This window comes from Stomoxys calcitrans, chromosome 3 (assembly GCF_963082655.1).
Source record: "Stomoxys calcitrans chromosome 3, idStoCalc2.1, whole genome shotgun sequence".
NCBI lineage: Eukaryota > Metazoa > Arthropoda > Insecta > Diptera > Muscidae > Stomoxys > Stomoxys calcitrans.
This window is the reverse complement of record NC_081554.1, coordinates 37,404,949-37,425,395: the sequence shown is the minus strand read 5'-3', so window position 1 is coordinate 37,425,395 and position 20,447 is coordinate 37,404,949. Positions and strand designations below refer to the sequence as shown.

The 20,447-nt window shown below is 38.1% G+C and overlaps 1 protein-coding gene across 1 annotated transcript in view; it reads right to left on the bottom strand.

Annotated features, from left to right (window-relative positions):
* LOC106082305 (uncharacterized) overlaps nucleotides 1-9,962 on the bottom strand; it is a 64,413-nt gene extending 54,451 nt beyond the window's left edge. The window contains exon 1 of the mRNA XM_013244739.2: nucleotides 9,905-9,962. The gene's annotated coding sequence lies outside the window, so the exon portion shown is untranslated. The remainder of the gene's footprint in view (nucleotides 1-9,904) is intronic.
* Between the last annotated feature and the right edge of the window lie 10,485 nt (nucleotides 9,963-20,447).

The following is a 20,447-nucleotide window of genomic DNA, read 5'->3' as shown; positions in this document are numbered from 1 at the left end:
TGCCACATTAATACACTCTTACATTTCCAACACACTTAGTCTGAGAGAGACTACCGAACTGCAAATAGATTTTAAACGTCAAAGTGCGAAAGAGAAAATTTTTACTCTTTGCCTAAGAGAACTTGTTATGGAGTAGAAGAGCGTAAAGACCCAAAGACAACAGCACAAAAAGTTCCACGTTAATTAAGATATGAGCGAGAAGATTAAATTTAAACTGATTTAGTAAGTTAATATTCCATAACGCAAACAAATCAGTTTTCCTTCCTCATAACTGTTGCTATGTTGTTGGCATGTTGGTGCGGATGGGGGTAAAGTACATTATGTTGATGCTGGGGGGAAAAACCTAACACATATGTATGTTGAATAAAGTGTTGTTGGTGCACAATAATAATAATAATAGTAATAAAATATAAACATGAACGGGGACATAATCAAAAACATACATAGAAATACAACTGTCTTGCACAGTGGGCAAAATATAAAAAAATGTAAATGCTACTGCATTGCCGAAGACATATGAAATAATCCAAAAAGTGGTGGTAAAATTAAAGCATATTGAGCAAACTGGAAAAATTAAATAGTTTTTCCTAAATAGGAATCTTTGTTAAATACCTTAAATAATTAATTTTTCAACTATTATATTTTTTGTTGACATTACATGTGCACGTGTACCAATTGGCAAGGTCGTCAAACAAGCAGAGGCGTTACTTATTAACAACTATAAAAAGATAAAAAATATCCAAAAAAAAAAAAATGTTTACTTTAGATGACATACATTCACTTAAGATAGTATGCAGGTATAGTTTTAGAATTTTGATATGCACACACACACATGCATACAACAAAGCTTCAAGAATATGAAACTTTTTGGCGCGTTAAAAAAAACTGTTATCTGCCATCTGCACTAGCCGAAAAAAATCAAGAATATGATTAGAAAAGCAGCAAAATGTCGATGGCATCAACTGTGAAACGGAGAAAAGTTTAAAACGACTGCAAGAAACCGTTAAATGTTTGCGCCGTTTCGTTATGCAAGTGTTGGTGGTCTTCACTGACAGTATCAACAGGCAGTGGAGAAGTCACCATCACTGATAATTGGAACAAAGCAAACGTAACCACAAACAAAGGCATATGATTTGACAGGCATTGAAAAAAAATTGAGACTTTGACAAACTACACCCATGTATATAGGTGTATGTATGTAGCATCAAATATGCAAATTCATGAAGATTCATTCATTACAATAACAAATCACCGGAGGGTAGGGCATTATGAAACTTTTGGAAAAAACTGAAAAATCATTTCAATACACGCAAAAAAATATTCTAAGAGTTTGTATGCAACAATGTCGTTAAAGGATGGAAAAATAGTAGGTACCTATATCAGCGTAAAAACTTAAATTTTGGTCCAACTTTTTTCTACATGTCTAACTTTTTTCCACATATTCCGATCTCCCGATTTAAGGTCTTGGACCGGTAAAAGACTAATTAATTATCCAATTTCGCGTAGTGAGCTTTTTTAGGCTATTCGAAGCCCGTGCCTAATAGGGTTCAGATCGATCTATATTTGTGTATAGCTGCCATATATGTATGTATACTGATCTTCCTATTTAAGTTTTTGGTCTAATAAAGATGCATTTATTAAACGATTTCGCTGAAATTTGGTATATTGATTTGTATAAGGCCATTATATATCCTTCCCGAATATGGTAGGGTTCAGATCGATCTATATTTGTATATAGCTGCCATATATTTATGTATACTGATCTTCCTATTTAAGTTTTTGGCCTAATAAAGATGCATTTATTAAACGATTTCGCTGAAATTTGGTATATTGATTTTTATAAGGCCAATATATATCCTTCCCGAATATGGTGGAGATCGGACAACATTTACATATAGCTGCCAGAAAGACCAATATTTTGTTTTCCCGTCTTCAAGAGTAAACTGTAGTAGTTTGGTCCAAATGGGACCATATTTCGATATAGTTGATATGGGTTCATAAATAATAAAGTTTTTATAGGATTGTGAAGAAAATTTGGTTATGTATACCTATACATGAGGTGGTGGGTATCCAAAGTTTATCGCGGCTGAACATAATGCCTATCAAAGCCTTGCACAAAACCATTTACAAATTACTTGCTGTACTCGCTGCATATGAAAGCATGTTCAAAATATGAACTAATCACACAAATCGTTCGCAAACTGTTTGTTTTCTCATTACGGATGGTTCAAAACTAAACGACCAGGTGGGATTTGGGTTGTACTTTAAATATCTAAAACTGGTCATAACGAAAAGGTTATCCGATCCTTGCAATTAAGGAAGTGTGTTCAGAAGTACGTTCTCCCTGGAGAACGTATTTTTGAACACAAAAACCGTCTTCGACTGTCACAGATCTCTCAACGAGATGGCTAAACAGTTCAAAATTCACCTGTTCTGGGTGCCGGGCCACAGAGATATCCCAGGGAATTGTAAAGCGGATGAGCTTGCGAGACTAGCTGTGAGGACATCGAAGAAAAAGAGACTATAGACCACCTTCTGTGTGTGTGTCTCGCACCAGCAGTCAGAAGATGTTCCACTTTAGGTTCTCATTTCTTTGAGAACCTGTCTGTAGCGGATGTGAACATTCCCAAGTTATTGGGCTTTTTAAAGCGATCTGAATGGTTCAACGGCAGGAACTTGAAGGCATCTTCCTTCTTCTATTCCTGTGGTATTACAATAAACGAAAACGTCTAAGCAGACTGTCACTTAAACCTAACCTAACCTAACCTCATAGAAAAAACTTGGTGCGTGTGTGTTTACCCAAGATTTTGCCACATCACCACGTTACCGTCGCAAGAGTTTCCTACTACGAAATCAGACGACAAGAAAAATAGTATCCAAATACATGCATTGTACAAAGTGCACTCACTGAAATCCGAATCAATCTTTCTTTTTGCTGAAGGACTCATTTTATGCATTCATTCATCTCGTTACTTGGTGTCTTGTTTATCAGTTTTACTCAGTTCTCAATTGTCTCATACAATGATGTTGTATTTTTAAACGAAGAGTTCAGTTCTTGAAATAATCTGTGACTGTTAGTGTGTCTTGAAAGCAGAAATGATGGTCTTAAGCAGGCCTTTGATGCCTATTTATTTGTTTCATTTCTTAAAGCTCACAACAAGCCGACTACTGGTTTATGAATGGACAGGTTAAGATCAGCACTCACTTGTCGACCTACAAAGAGGGAAAAAGTTCCCCTTCAGGATTTAAGATCTGACAACCGTTATATATTTTTCTCTAAGTGCAGTCATAGAAAAATACCCAATTCCAAATATACGTTAAAAACAAAGCACAACAAAGAGCAGTCAAAAAAAAAACGAGAAACAGCAACTTAACAAAATAAACAACAATACACGATAAGAAAAATATAATGAAAGCAAGAATGAATGAAAGAAAAAAAGGGAAAACAAAAACAAAATAACGCTCCAGACATTTCATTTCATATGCAAAATACCCAAAAAGAAAAAAACGTACATATTTCAAAATCATTAATTTTTTGTGTTTGTATTGAAACTTGATGTTGTTTTGGGTACATGTTTGGCATACAATCGCTCACACACAACCATACACATATAGGCTTTGAAATACGCTCGAAAGCAGATAGCTTAGATGGGTTTATATGTGTGTATGTAAATGCGACAATCTACCAAAGCAAACCAAAAGTCTGACTGACTGTATGTAGCAGCGGCAGCAGCAACCGAAAGTAACATCAATAAAGTCAGAAACAAAGGTAAAATAAATAAGCCAAACATTCGTACATACATTCATGCACACACGGTGAGTTGCCCCACCAGCCCCATACACACACACACACACACGCACTAAGCAAACAATATAATAATAACATCATAACAACATTCGGTAATGTCATCATAGAACGAACAACAACAACAACAACAAAATATCGAATACCACCTATACGATGTGGGGACAAAAAACATAAGCACGCGCTTATATACTACAACAAACCCACTACAACACCAAGACCCAACAACCTCACCACAGAGCCAAGTCGCGACTTTACTCATCATATTAGCGCTCCCCTTACCTTTTTCTTTCATAGATAATCCCATGGCATGATGTTGTTATACTCACGTGCATATCGTACGTAGGTACTCTCGCTTTTCGTAAATGACTTTGAGATGAGTAGTACCCAAAGCCATGATTGTCTTCTCTATTTGCATACGAGAGAAGTATGTTTTCTTTGGTTTCAAGAATGTTGAAGAGTCACAAATAAACTACTTTCAAACTGATATATTTATTGCTAAATTCAGCAAGTTTAACACATGGTAGAGTTGAATAAAATAAATTTTAGTATTTAATTCATACAAACTGGAATGAAGGTAAATTTATCTCACAAAATTATTTGCATAGCCAAGCATCTATTAAAATGCATATTGCAAAAACTGCAACAAAATTTTTTTTTGGCAGAATAAAACGTGTTTGCAATGCAATTCTAAGCAATAGCTCTGTGTCAAGGTACGCCAATAGAATCTTAAGATAACGGACCAGACTATTTTTATAGTCACAATTTTTTTTAATTTGTAAAAATTTCAATAAAGACTGAACTCCACTACACCATTTTTATACCCACCACCGAAGGATGGGGGTATATTGATTTAGTGATTCCATTTGCAAGACATCGAAATATCAATTTCCGACCCAATAAAGTATATATATTTCGGATCGTCGTAAAATTCTAAGACGATTTAACAACGTCCATGTCTGTCCGTCCGTCTGTTGTAAGCACTCTACAGCCTTCAAAAATTGAGATATTGAGCTGAAATTTGGCACAGATGCGTCTTTTGATGCACGCTGGCTAAGTTCTTGAACGGACGGCCAAATCGGATATTTGGATATATCTGCTATATAGAGCGATCTCCCGATAAAGGGTCTGAAGCCCATAAGAGTTTTACTTTTTATTCGATTTCACTGAAATTTGAAACAGTGAGTAGTTTAAGGCTTCCCGACATCTAACCCAAATGAGGTTCACATTGGACTATATTCAGACATTGCTTCCATATAGACCGATCTGCCGATAAATAGTCTGAAGCCCATTAATGCTTCTTTTATAACCCGATTTTGCTAAAATTTGAAGCAGTAATTTATTTTAAGCCTCTTGACATTTGAATTCGATAGGACAATATTTAGATATAGCTGTCATATAGACCGATCTCCCGATGAAGGATCTGAAGCCCATAAGAGCTTTACTTTTTATCCGATTTCGCTGAAATTTGAAACATTGAGTAATTTTAGGCCTACCGATATCTGAGCCAAATATGGTTCAGATCGGACTACATTTAATTATAGCCCCCATATAGACCGATTTCCCGATAAAGGCTCTGAAAAAGCTTTATTTTCTAACAGATTTCGCTGAAATTTGAAACAGTGAGTATTTTGAGGCCTCCCAACATAAGACCCAAATATGGTTCCGATTTTACTATATTTAGATATAGCTGTCATATAGACCGAACTGCCTATAAGGGGTCTGAAGCCTATAAAAGCTTTATTTATTACCCGATTTCGTTGAAATTTGAAACTGTGAGTAGGTTAAAGCCTTCCAACATCCGACCGAAATATGGTGCTGATCGGACTATATTTAGATATAGCTGCCATTTAGACCGATTTGCCGATAAGGGGTCTGAAGCCCTTAAAAGCTTTATTTATTACCCGATTTCTCCAAAAATTTGAATCAGTAAATTGTTTTGCGCCTCCCGATATCCGACCTTAATATGGTTCAGATCGGTTTATATTTGGATATATACAAAAACGTAAGCTCAAATGGGGGATCTGGGCTAGGGAACTTGAAAACTCGAGGGGTTTTCCAATTTTTTAATAAAAACTTCCTATTTTGAAGTGCATATAGCAACCATTTAAGTTGACATTTGCTCAAGTTTCACTTGACAATCATCTACACAAAAAAAAAAAATGATAATGATAAGAATCGGAATGTGATTCTGAGTCGATCGGTATACTTATCTCTCTTTCTTCTGGGTGATACAAACAAATTCACTAAGTTATAATACCCTGTACCACAGCAGTGGTGTAGCGTATAAAAAACAAAGACTATATCGAACCTTTGCGCAATTGCTTACCAGCGATATTTTAAAATACAATTTCATCATAAGGACAAACGGTGGGTTCCTCATAGTAAAGGGTGATTTTTTTGAGGTTAGGATTTTCATGCATTAGTATTTGACAGATCACGTGGGATTTCAGACATGGTGTCAAAGAGAAAGATGCTCAGTATGCTTTGACATTTCATCATGAATAGACTTACTAACGAGCAACGCTTGCAAATCATTGAATTTTATTACCAAAATCAGTGTTCGGTTCGAAATGTGTTCATTCACCGTGATCTGTCAAATACTAATGCATGAAAATCCTAACCTCAAAAAAATCACCCTTTATATGTTAGAAACGCATGGTATTCCTGCGATTATGGTCCAATTAAAAAAAGAGATTCCATAAAGATCGTACACTTATGATTTGTCGGTTTGATTTGTAGTTAACTATTTACCGTAAGTATTTTGAATAAGAACTCGAGTGACAAAGGTGGCGTATGGCGAATGGCATAATTGGGCATAGTTATCGATTAGTAATCATACGCACCCACGTCGAATAAATTAAAGCTAAAATATAGCATAAAATAATTAGTTTGGTTCCCACCAAAACCTTACCGGGAAAAAAAGGTTGCTGGATTATAAAAATACAAACAAAAAACACAGGAAATAGTTTTTTCTCATTTTGTTAACCAATTTAAACACCAAAAGTACTTATTTTTATACCATACACCACCAGTGTGATACAGTTTATTTTAATTTTGTGTATTTGTTCGAAGCATTTTCTGGTTCCGTTTAGCTATGTCCGTCTGTTTGTCCATGTATTTTTGTGATCAAGGTACAGGTCGCAATTGATTTTCGATTTTCATGAAATTTTGTACAACTCACGTTTTTGGCTCATTGAGGAATGCTATTGATTTCGGATCAGATTTAGATGAAGCTCCCATGTATATGGACTTTTAAGCCAAGATTTACAAGATTTTAAATGTTTTATTTGACCTACCTATTGGGAAGGTGTGCAAAATATCATCAAAATTTAGTCAGATTTGGATATAGCTCACATATATAGATTTCATCCGATAATGCATTTTAAGGCTACAGTAGCCACAATTTTGGTCAGCCCTTTACAAGATTTTTGCATGTCATGTTTTATTTGTCGGTGTGAAAAATTAAATCAAAATCGGTCTAGATTTAGATTAAGCTATAATAATCCAGGCGCGTCCACAGGTTCCGAATAGTGGAACGCTTTGTTTTTATGCGGGGAAGCTGTAAATGCGGCCGCGTGCAGTCAGCGATTTCGAGAGGAAAGTCTAAGTGACGGTCAGTTGGCAAAGGCTCTTAATTAAGTACTGAGTGCGAATGATATTCGAGATGACAAGGCGAGTTATTGGCGCCTTCAAATAACCAATGGCCTACATCAGCGTCTGTTGCCAGGTTAGGGGTGACAGGAGGCGAGCGTCGGAACTTGGAGCTAGCGGCTCACGAAAACGGAGATAGGTTAGGTTAGGTTAGAGTGGCAGTCCTTTAGAGACTTACTTAGACAATTATTGTGATAACACAGTATAGACAGACCAAGGCCTATGGTGGGAATCGAACCCAAGACCCCGGCACTGGCAATCCGAGCACGCTACCAACTCGGCTACCGGGGCGCCTGGCAACGAAGGATGCATATGAGATTCCATAAAACCCATGCCATTGGGGCGCAGGGCCAGTAGCCCACCCCTGGAAAACTATAAGAATCACAATGAGAAACAAAGGAATAGTAAAAACGGACCCCCCTAACGTTGATAACCCAGGGGGGTCATGATGATGATGATGATCTGCGGGCCTTCACCTGAAATGTCCGCACTCTCTATAGAGAAGGTGCAGTATACGCGTTGGTGGGTGTATTAGGGAAGGCAGATATTACCGCCTTATAGGAAGTTCGATGGATTGGGAACGGCGCCACAACAACACCAAACGGTGACGAACTATACTATAGCTGCCATAACATGAGGCATGAATTTGGCTGTGGATTTGTGGTTAGTCGAGGGCTCAAATACCTTGTCTCAAGCTTTAATTCGGTGGATGAAAGGCTAGCCAAAATCCGCATAAAAGCCAATTTCTTCAACATCAGCCTTATTTGTGACCACGCCGCGACGGAAGACAAGGACGAGCAGACCAAGGATATTTTCTTCGAGCGCCTAGAGAAAGAATATGACCGCTGCCCCGCCCATGATATTAAAATCGTTCTGGGAGATTTTAATGAGAAGATGGGGAAGGAAGAAGACTTCTTTGGCTCAAAAGTCGGAAAGCCTCTATGAGATAAAGTTCGATAATGGCTTGAGGCTACTAAATTTTGTCGCTGCAGAAAATATGATAGTAAGCAGCACCCGATTCCAACATAAAAATATTCACAAAGCCATATGGCTATCACGAGACGAGACACGAAAAACCAAATTGATCACGTTGCGATAGGTGGAAGGCATCCATCCAGCGTGTTAGATGTACGATCGATCCGTGGAGCGAATATAGATTCGGATCATTAGCTTGTTGCGGTAATGGTTCGCACCCATTTGAGTAAGGCGAGGAAAGTACGATCTGACACTGCACGGAAGCTGGACATTGAAAAGCTGCAAACCCTACAGATGGCAACGGCATACTCCACTCAACTGACCAATCTGCTTGATGAAAGCACTCCATGTTCTGATGATATAATGGCGTAATGGCAAACCATTGGACACTATATAGAAAATGCCGTGAAATCCGTACTTGGGTACCGGAAGCCTCCTCCAAGAAACCCATGGTAAGACCAAGAGTGTCGAGATGCTACTGAAGTCAAGAATGCGTCATATAGTCCGGCCCTGCAATTAGTAGCAACGCGCTAGATGAAGGAGAGGTATGAGGAGAAAAGGAGGGAGGAGAAACGTCTATTCCGCAGAAAGAAAAAGGAAATGGAAAGACGTGAGTGGGAGCGAATTGAGATGTACAGGAGTCAGAATGAAGTCCGGATATTCTATCAAAGAATTAAACATCAAACCGATGGCTTTGGTGCAGGGACATCCTCCTGCAGAGACAAAGAAGGAAATCTGGTAACTGACACAGATAACATGCTGAGGATATGGAAAGAACATTTTACTGCTAGTGTCCGACGTTGGCGGCGAAGAGGATACCGCAGAACCAATCCCTGATGTTGGTATATAATGTTTACCTCCTAGTCAGAATGAGGTCCAAGTAGCACTGACCCGACTAAAAAACATCAAGGCAGCAGGTGCTGACGGGTTACCCACTGAACTATTTACGAGCGGAGGTGGCACGCTGATAAGGCCTATGCATCAGCTTCTTTAAGCAACCTGGCTAGAAGAACGCATACCCGATGATTGGAACCTCAGCATACTATGTCCCATACACAAGAAAGGAGACACGACGGATTGTGCCAACTTCAGACGAAAAAGTCTCCTCCCCATCGCGTACTGTGTGAAAGATTAACATACTACCCGTGATGTTTTATTGTTCTAAAGCGTATAGACTTGAGAAAGTATACACGTATGAGGTAGAACTTGGCGTTGATGGACCATATCGGTATCGTGTGAACACGAGCTATATGAGAACGTTCATTGAACTTTTAAAAAAATATAACGACAATGTCGACTACATAGTCATTTAAATCTAAACCTACCGGAGAACTAGAAAGAGGAAGTCTATGAAAATGTGTTGGTTGACTTTTGTTTATGAGTATTGACACCTAACAGAGCCCATCAGTTTTTGTACGAATAAAATTAGTTCTTGGCTGTAAAATCTTTAAGATAAACTTTTTTACTTACATTAGCAGTTTTGCATTGCCAGCCATAATTTTCCATATCCAAATTTCCAATGTTAAACCTGAAAAGAGAATGAAGTAGGAATTGATTATAAATAACGCAACTCTAATACATTAAAATGTGTCTTGAAAAAGTTATTCTTGTTTCTATAACCGCAAATTGCAAGTTCCCCAATGAATATTTCATCGCGAATCAGTAGCGATACTTCTTTCATATCAATGAGTGCTGTGCGATTCAAGTATAAGACCAATGATAAGAAACCTACTTTTTATTAACGAGTCGGAACGGCGTGCAGCAGGGCGTCACCAATGCAAAATTTCTCTTTGGGGAGAAGTTTTTACATGGCATAGTACCTCACTAATGTCGCTAGCATTAGGAGGGGATAACCACCGCTGAAAAATTTTCTGATGGTCCTGTCGAACACAGGCGGTCAGCGTCGGACGTGCTAAGACGATATGGGAGAGAGAGCCGAGAACACGGAGGACATGTTGAAGCTTTTGATGAAAAGGCATTTTCCACAGGATACGAAGGGACTCACGGAGACACCGGAATATTGGAATAATGAGGTTGACCGAGGGCTTACGTTAGGCTAGGTAAGAGTGGCAGTCCTTAAGAGACTCACTTAGACAATTTTAAGTCCATTGTCATACCACAGTAGCAACAGACCAAGGCTTTTAGGAGGAATCGAACCCACGACCCCTGCAATGGTAATCCAAGCACGCTACCAACTCGGCTATCGGGGCGCCCTAGATCGAAGGTTTATCATAACGGAATTTATGGTCAAGAAAGCCTCGAGAAACTTCAAACCATTTAAGTCACCCTGACCTGATGGAATATCTCCGGCGTTACTACAAAAGGAGGTCGTCTATCTGGTGCCTCATCTGGCCACTATTTTCACAGCCTGCCTAGGACTTGCATATACTCCGAACGCCCGGTAGGAAGCAAAAGTGGTATTTATATCAAGGAATGTTATGCGACACCAAAGGTCTACTGGGCTATAAGCCATAAGTCCTTTCTACTCAAAACTATGGAACGCATTGTGGATACCATGATAAAGAGTAGGACATCCAGCGAACTGCTCAAATACAAACAGCATGCCTATGTCAAGGGAAGGTCGGTGGAGACTGACCTCCATGTGATTGACCATGAAATAGAAGAATCCTTCGATGCCAAGACGCACACATTAGCGATATGATTTGACATCGAGGGGGCGTACAACAATGTACGACAAAAACAATGGGCGGACCATCCTTAGATCAGTACCGAGTGGTCCGGGTCCTTAGATACTGGATATACCATATGTTAAGGAACAGGTGGGTCCCATGACATAAATATAAGGTAGAAAGTGGCACAGGGCACGCAACAGGGAGGCATTTTATCGCCACTCCTTTGGATGGCCACCATTAATGACCTATTACGGTCATGACTGAGGAGGGATTTGCCCGTCTGCTATGCAGACGATGTTATAATACTTCTAAGGAGTAAAGATCTGAACCAGCTATGCAGAATGGACGAAAGGGTCTTACATATGGCATATGACTGTGCTAGAGGTCTTAATATTAGCCCAGATAAGTGTGAAATATGATTGTTCACGAGGAAGCCGAAGGTGGGCCAATTTTACACACCAAGTTTCCTCAATAAAACGATTTAGATATCTGACAAGGTCAAATACTTAGTAGAGTTCTTGGATAGGACACTTAATCTGAAGTGTCACATTCAGGAGCGTACTGAGAAGGCTCACAGGTGTTGGGCACTATGTAGACAGGCCGTAGGCTCGAAATGGGGCCTGAATCCGAGGAAAGTCCACTGGCTCTACAGAAGCGTGATTTCGCCAATACTTACTTACGCCGCAGTAGTTTGATGGACTGCTATGGAGAAAAAGTGCAACATGAGGACCATAAAACAGGTGCAGAGAACATTTTTTCTTGGCATAGGCGGAGCGATGAGGACCATGCCTACTAGGGCACTGGAGACTGTTCTAGATATCCGGCCCATTGGAGAAGATTTTAACCTGAATTTAAAATATGATATTATAAAAAACTCGTTAAATTTAAAAAACTAGATAATTGTAATAAATTCAATTCAAATAATTTCATATCGATAAGTAATAATATAGTATTAAGTAAACTAGCAAAAAAAACTTTCAAAATGTTATCATACAATGTTCATGGTCTTAGGAGCAAGTGTCTCTATCCGGATTTCTTTGAATATGTTAGGAGCTTTGATATATTTGCATTAATTGAGACTCACGTTGTAGAGAGTGAAACAGAGGGATGGAAAAAATATTTCAATGATTTCAACTTATATTGGCTGAACGCAGAACGAAATCATACATATGGCAGAGCTAGTGGTGGAATTCTATGTGGAGTGAATAGAAGTCTACAAAAAATTGGAATAAATCACGAATACCAGCGAAAGGATAACATAAATATTATAAAAATTAAATCTCCAGAAACAAGTTTTGTATTCGTCCCGGTTTATATAAGAGGAGAAAAGTGGTCAAGCGAATTCGAAGTTGTGAAGGAGGTTTTTAAAAACTTATCAGAAAGTAATATTATCCTGGCAGGAGATATGAATGTCCGCATAGGAAACCTTCAACAGAATCATGAAAATTGTTTGCTAAAAGAATTTACGGCCGGTAAAGAAATAAGGCAGTCAAAGGATTTCGTAGTAAACTCAAAAGGCAAAAAATTTGTGGAATTTTGTGAAGATAACGGATTGCTAGTATTAAATGGCAGAACTATAGGTGATGTGGAAGGACACTATACATTTGTAAGCAATATAGGTAACTCGGTCAACGATATTGTGGCAATGACATACGAAGGACTGAGAATGATAGAAAGATTCGAAGTGGAGGAGAAAATATGGTCAGACCATTTACCATTGAAACTAGAAATTAAATGCCCACACACGACAAGTGATATAATTCCCCTAAATCTGCTACCAAAATTACAGTGGGGAAAACAAAACGAAAGATATGAGCGAAAGTTGAATCGGAATCTTTGTATAGCAAAAAATAATGGTGAAATAAACAGTTTAAAGGATCTAACGGACATCATACACAAATCGGCGATAAAATCCAACATATTTAATAAACCTAAAAAATACAAGTCAAATTGGTTCAACTCGAAATGTGAAAAAGCTCGTATAGATGCATTTAAACACCTTAATATTTACAGAAAAGCCAGCACACAAAGTAACAAAAGAAGTTATTTAGAAGTGGTAAGCATTTACAAAAAAACATGCAAAGAGCGGAAGAAGGAGTATGCAAGAGAATTAGAAAGGCAACTTTTAAATACTGTCGATGCAAAACAGTGGTGGAAAATCGCAAAGCAGATAAGGGGCCAGAGTACGGAGATAGGGGCAAATATTTCGGCTCAAGAATTTAAAACATACTTTGATATGCTCTTAAACCAGCAACAATTTGCAAATGATATTCAGTATGCGCCAATGTATCGAACCGACCATGAACTGGATAAAAATATCGAGGTCTTTGAAATTACCGAAGTGCTGAAGAAGACAAAGGAAAACAAGGCACCAGGTATAGACAGAGTGCCATATGAGTTCTTAAAAAATGCATCCCAGGAATTTCTAGCGGAATTGGCCAATCAGTATAACGAAATGTTTAACACAAGTCGTGTAGATAGTACAATGGAAGAATCGGTAATATTCCCCATCCACAAAAAAGGAGATCTTAATATAACAAGCAATTATAGAGGGATAACCTTTATGAATTCTTCTGCCAAAGTTCTTATGGGAATTTTAAATAATCGTATAAAGCAGTGGACAGAAAGCAATAACATTTTAAATGAATTTCAAGCAGGCTTCCGATCAGGATATTCGACGGTAGACAATATATATAATTTAGCCTCAATTGTTCACCTAAAACTTGATGAGAAAAAGAAAGTCTATGCGTTTTTTGTTGATTTTTCGGCGGCTTTTGATATGATTTCACGAAACCTGATGTTTTTTAAACTTCATAGCATGGGGATTTCAACAAAAGTAGTTAATTTGATTGAAAAAATATACAGAAATACTAGGTCGGTGGTATGGACTGGAAAAGACGTATCAGAGCATTTCTATACTTACACTGGAGTACGACAAGGATGTTTATTGTCACCATTGTTATTTACCTTGTATCTAAATGATCTGCACGACGGGCTAGAAGGTGGAGTGCTGATTGATGAATTAAATATTCGTGTGTTATTGTATGCTGATGACATAGTGATTTTAGCGGAAGATAGAGAAGTATTGCAAAAAATGATAAAGAACTTGGAAAATTATTGCATCCAGTGGAATATGGTTGTAAATTTGGCAAAATCAAAGATAATGGTCTTCCGAAATGGAGGTAGACTATCGACAAATGAAAAATGGATATATCACAATCAAGAAATCGAAATCGTGAATGAATATATTTATTTAGGGGTCACATTAACACCAAAAATGACCTTCACAAAACATGTCGAGGCCAGAAATATAAAATCGAAAACGTGCATAAATGCTACCTGGAAGGAACTTATAAATAAGCCACAGATATCACTAATAGCAAAATGGAAAATCTTTCAAAGCGTATGTAGAACGACACAGTCTTATGCGGCACAAGTGTGGGGATTTGGATGGTTCGATGAAGTTGATAAGCTACAGAGATACTTCTTAAAAAGGGTATTGAGGCAACCAGATTCACTGCCAAACTACATTTTATCATTAGAAACAGATGTACAGGACAATCACTTCTACACTCTAAAGCTTCACTTGGATTATGTTGGAACTACGTTATTTAAATATGAAACCCGAAGATTACCACATATACTGTCCTCCAAAATATGGGAGAAAAGAATATTTTGGGCAAAGACCATAGAAACCTTGGCGTATCAAGTAAATATTTCAACATCTAATATAGATATAAATACGCAGGAATGGATAAGAGAAATGGACGATATGTCAAATAAGCTAAAAATACAGAACTATAGACAAAAAAGACGGAGTGCAAATGCCAGCGAAACCAGATTTTACCGTTTTCTGAATCCAGAGGTTGGAATAGAGTATATGGCCAATAGTAGGAATTTGGATCAGATTTCTATTTTAATGAGAACAAGAGCCGATGTACTCCCTTTAAATGGAAACTACCATGGAAATGAAGAAACAAAGCTATGTACTCTCTGCAATACACGTGAAGTCGAGAATATGCAACATTTCATTGCCAAATGTCCAATATTATGTGAAATTAGAGTGAGGTTTTTAGGAAGCACATATTTAGAAGAAAGAGAACTTATAAATATTTTAAATGGGTATATGGAAGATGGATGGGAGAAGCTATACAATTATGTCCGAATGGCATTAAGATTCAGAAAGAATATAATTCAAGAACAATTTTGAAAAAAAAAAAAAACCAACTATTTTATAGAATTATAGTTAATTTAACAGAATTTTAAATATCGGTTATTGACAGACAACTTTCTAAGTTATTGTCATAAATACAAAAAAAAAAAAAAAAAAAAAAAAAAAAAAAAACACAGGTTCAGAGAACATGTTGTCTTGGCATAGACGGAGCGATGAGGACCACGTCCACTAGAGCACTGGAGACTATTCTAGATATCCGACCCATTGACATACAGATTAAATGTAAGACAGCCACTGCGGCCATAAGACTTAAGGCGATGGGAGAATGAATTGAAGATGAGAGCAGGTCATACCATCGCGGTAAATCGAGGCGACGATAGGAAACCTGAAAGGAATGGAAGAGTTTTCCGATCGGATACCTGAGACGACACAGGTTCAGAGAACATGTTGTCTTGGCATAGACGGAGCGATGAGGACCATGCCCACTAGGGCACTGGAGACTGTTCTAGATATCCGGCCCATTGACATACATATTAAATGTAAGACAGCCACTGCGGCCATAAGACTTAAGGCGATGGGAGAATGAATTGAAGATGAGAGCAGGTCATACCATCGCGGTAAATCGAGGCGACGATAGGAAACCTGAAAGGAATGGAAGAGTTTTCCGATCGGATACCTGAGACAACACTTGGGATCGAGTGCGAGGAACATCGGCACAGTCGTGGATTGACGGAACCCTAGAATTGCTATCTGGAAGATCATGTTACACGGTTGGATAAAAGCCGGAGGACATAGTGGGCCTTGGGGTCTACATTGAGAACCCAAGGACTAAGATCCTTTTTAGACTACCTGACCATAATACGGTCCTGCAGGCGGAGATCTGGGAGATCTCGGAATGCGTCATGTGGTGTAAACATCTTTACGGACAGTAAAATGGCCATAAGGGCAATAACAATCGGGAAGGTAAGGTCACGAACAGTCTTGCAGTGTAAGAAGGAGATTAACGCCTTCTCTGAGGATGGCACAATACGCATCGTTTGGGTCCCAGGCTATAACAGAGTAAGGAATAATGAAAGGATAGACGATTTGACAGTGAAGGCCAGAGGACTGCCGTTAATAAACTTGGTTAACCCGAAGCCTTTCGGGTCGAAGCAGTCCGATTTAAGGGCGTGGGCGACGAACGCGCATGTAACATTGTGGAACAGCGAAACGGTCGGTGGGACGGCGAAAATCCTATGGGGAAATAGATCGTGAGAATACTAGACTATTACTGAAAGGAAGTAACAAGGAGGTCAGTATAGCTATTGGTATCATAACGGGATAGATAGGACTACGAGCTCACTTATGCAAAATCGGTGTGGCAAGTTTTAGCATGTGTAAGATGAGGAGACGTTAGAGCATTTCCTATGTCATTGCCTGGTTTCCGCGGTTAAAAGACAACGGTACTTAGGTGGGGATACAATACCAGATATGAACCAACTTAGGGGAATGGTATGGAAAAAAATTAAAGATTTTGTAAGTATTGGGTGGCCCAAAAAGTAATTGCGGATTTTTCATATAGTCGGCGTTGAAAAATTTGTTCACAGCTTGTAACTCTGTAATTGCATTCTTTCTTCTTTCAGATATCAGCTGTAACTTTTAGCTTGCTTTAGAAAAAAAGTGTAAAAAAGTATATTTGATTAAAGTTCATTCTAAGTTTTATTAAAAATGCATTTACTTTCTTTTAAAAAATTCGCAATTACTTTTTGGGCAACCCAATAGCATGGAATTTCTAATTTAAAATTTTCTTTTTCGAGGTTACTTTTAAGGTGTACGTCCATAGTGGCATGGGGTGGATAAATTTCCGCACCCTCTTTTCAACCTAACCTTTACAAGTAAAATAAACACAGCTAACATTTTTTTGATGATCCAGCCGCCAGGAGTGGGGCATTTGCGTCTTCGGCGGATGAGCTTACCTCTGTGCCACTCTAGCCTCCAAAGTTGGGCGTTTGCGTCTTCGGTGGATGAGCTAACCTCTGGGCCACTCTAGCCTTCAAAGTTTCAATACGATTAATATGAATATTTATGAAAAGTGAACATGCACTTTTCTCACCTGAACATACCTCCGCGATTTCATTGATGACGTGTAAGAAAATTCATGGAAAAATACACTAAGCTAAAATGTACAAAAAAAGAAGCCAAACAATGTACAACAAACGTCAAAGTCGACAATGATAATCATTATGGCGGGTGATTGGTGGCTATGAGGAATAAAAGTGGATCAAAACACCCCCCCCCCACCCAAAAAAAAGGCAATGAAAAACCAACGGTTCTATCTACGTTTTGCCCGTTACTCGTAAAGGCATTCTACTCAATTAATGTACGTTGACTACTAACTGTCTGTGTTTGGGTTGTTGTTATTGGCTTAATAACAAGGCAACATTAGCACCATGGGCTGGCATTTGTTTGTGGGATATAGCCCTCCAGGCCCTTTTTAAACCAACACACCCCCAACCATGAAGGTTTACTTACAAATGAGGGTATGTGAAATTTTTGCATTTACCAATTTGTTTATTTTTGTGTATTTTCGCTTTCATTTGTTATAAACCGTGCTCTTGTTATTGTTCTTAATGATTATCGCCGCCGCCGCCGCCGCCGCCGCCACCATTATCGTCATTATAAACAAAACGTTTCAGTTCAGTTTTTCTTTTCAGAAAAACATGACCTAGGTCAATGGGTTTGTGAGTAAACGGGTTAATGCTGTGGTAACTGTAGTGGGCACTACATATCATATATAGAGGAATGCCATGTTATCGACGGAGACATAACGTGGTGGGAGCAAGGGAATGAGGTCAAGAAAATGGAGTATATAGATTAGATTTTGTGTCTTCAATCGTTTTATGCACTCTCTAAATGCTATCAAACATGAAATCATTATCATTCATCATTGTTTATTTTTTTCAAAATTTAACACTAATAATTTATGGAGGTATTATTACTCATATCTATGACGTTAGAAACTCCGACAATCAAGTTGATATTATTGAATTTTGGTAGAAACCCTGAAACGGAAATTGTAAACAATTGGACAAGACTTGTAAATATATAAAACCCAACCCACTTATCACATATATGCTGTACACTACAGAAGGGGGGAGGGCAAAAAGCAAACGGCTTGAGTTGCACTGAACTTACAGAAGTATTGGGTTGCCCAAAAGGTAATTGCGGATTTTTCATATAGTCGGCATTGACAAATTTTTTCACAGCTTGTGACTCTGTAATTGCATTCTTTCTTCTGTCAGTTATCAGCTGTAACTTTAAGCTTGCTTTAGAAAAAAAGTGTAAAAAAGTATATTTGATTAAAGTTCATTCTAAGTTTTATTAAAAATGCAATTACTTTCTTTTAAAAAATTACTTTTTGGGCAACCCAATACAATTACACATAAAAAAGGAGAAGTTGTAAAGATGCAAAAGTTTCAACGTGCATTCAAATTTTCAAACTCATCGCTAGTTAAAATTAACTAACATTTAGGAAAACTGAACTTCATGTAGCGTTATGCAAATGCAAATTTGCCCATGAACGTTCCATTGAGGAACGGCGGCAAACTTCTCACATATCAATAAGTGCTGTCCGTAGCGGTATAAAACTATAAAATAACTTTTACTTGGTTTTAGTGCAGTTGTTGCTTGCCAAAAGTGTAGAAATGGCACCATTTCTGAGATTCAAATTGGAAATTGAGAACATCTCATGCAGCAACGTAAAATTACGCTCCATCTGTATAGAAAGTTTGAAATTGGTAATTTAAAAACTTTAAATTAATTTAAATTAACAATTTTTGAGGAAAGCGTAAGTTTATGTTGATCTAATTGCGGTAAAAAAGTATTAAGTCATATTAGAAAGAATTTTAATATTTTTTTATTAATCGTAACATGCAAATTTGCCCATGAACATTCCACTAAGGAACAGAGGCGAACCTCTCACATATCAATGAGTGCTGTCCGATTTAATTTTAAGTTCAATGATAAGGGGCCTCCTTTTAGTACACCTTTTAAATATCTTGCATAAAAACCAAATTAAACTCAAACTGAATAGAATGTTTCCAATTATTCTTAATTACTCATAACCTAATAACTTAAGTTAAATTAACTAAATTTGAGTAAAACAACACTTTATATATAGCCAGATAGCTATTTGCTCATTTTAAGTTTCAAACAATTAAAAAAAAATCGGTTTTATTTGCTTTAAGTTTACTTTATTCTTTCCACCAGTGCCATGTTCGATCCATTTCTTAGGTTTATGCTGCAAATTATTAACATACTAACTGAACCCGGCCCGTTCCGCTGCGCCTTCTATTTATTTATATGGAAGAGATGCACTTCATTCTTTACTTACTTACTTCACCTTAATTGGCTATGACGTTCGGCTAGTGGAACAAATGCACTAGCCGAACGTAGAATAGCGTTCCAAGCGACTCGATCTTCTGCGCACGTTCTAAAATCTCTCACACCAAATTTTGAGGTGTCTTCCACCACTAAGTCTTTCCATTGGGCTTTTGGTCTTCCCGGTTAGCGTGTGTTTGCCTTCAAAAGACTTTTTCGCTGGAGCTTCTTCATCCTGACAACCGTTGTATTTTGATGCGTGCAACTATAACGTCGTCATACAGCTCGTGGTTCATACGTCGCCTGTAATCTCCATTATCGCAAACTGGTGCATATATTTTACGAAGAATCTTTCTCTCAAATACTCCAAGCACTGCCTCATCTGCTTTCACAAGTACCCATGCTTCAGAACCATATAACAGCACGGATAGTATCAGTGTCTTGTATAGTGTGATCTTCGTCTGTCGAGAGGTGGCTTTGTTTCTAAACTGCTTACTTAGTCCAAAGTAGCATCTGTTTGCCAGTATTATTCTTCGCCTAATCTCAAAACTGGTGTCATGCGTTTCGGTTACGGCGGTGCCGAGGTAGATAAAGTTACTGCCTGTCTCAAAGTTGTGGTTCCCAACTTTCTCCATTTCCTATATCTGCTCGGTTGTTCAAGGCTTTTTGGGAGTTGAAATCATTCATTCAGTCTCATCTCCATTTAGTGCCGGACCCATTATCATTGACTCTTTTTCGACTGCAGTTACTGCTTCCGGTGACCGACCTGTGATATCGATGTCGTCGGCATAGGCGAGTAGCATGTGTTCTCTTGGGATAAGTGTGCCATATCTATTCACATCTGCAT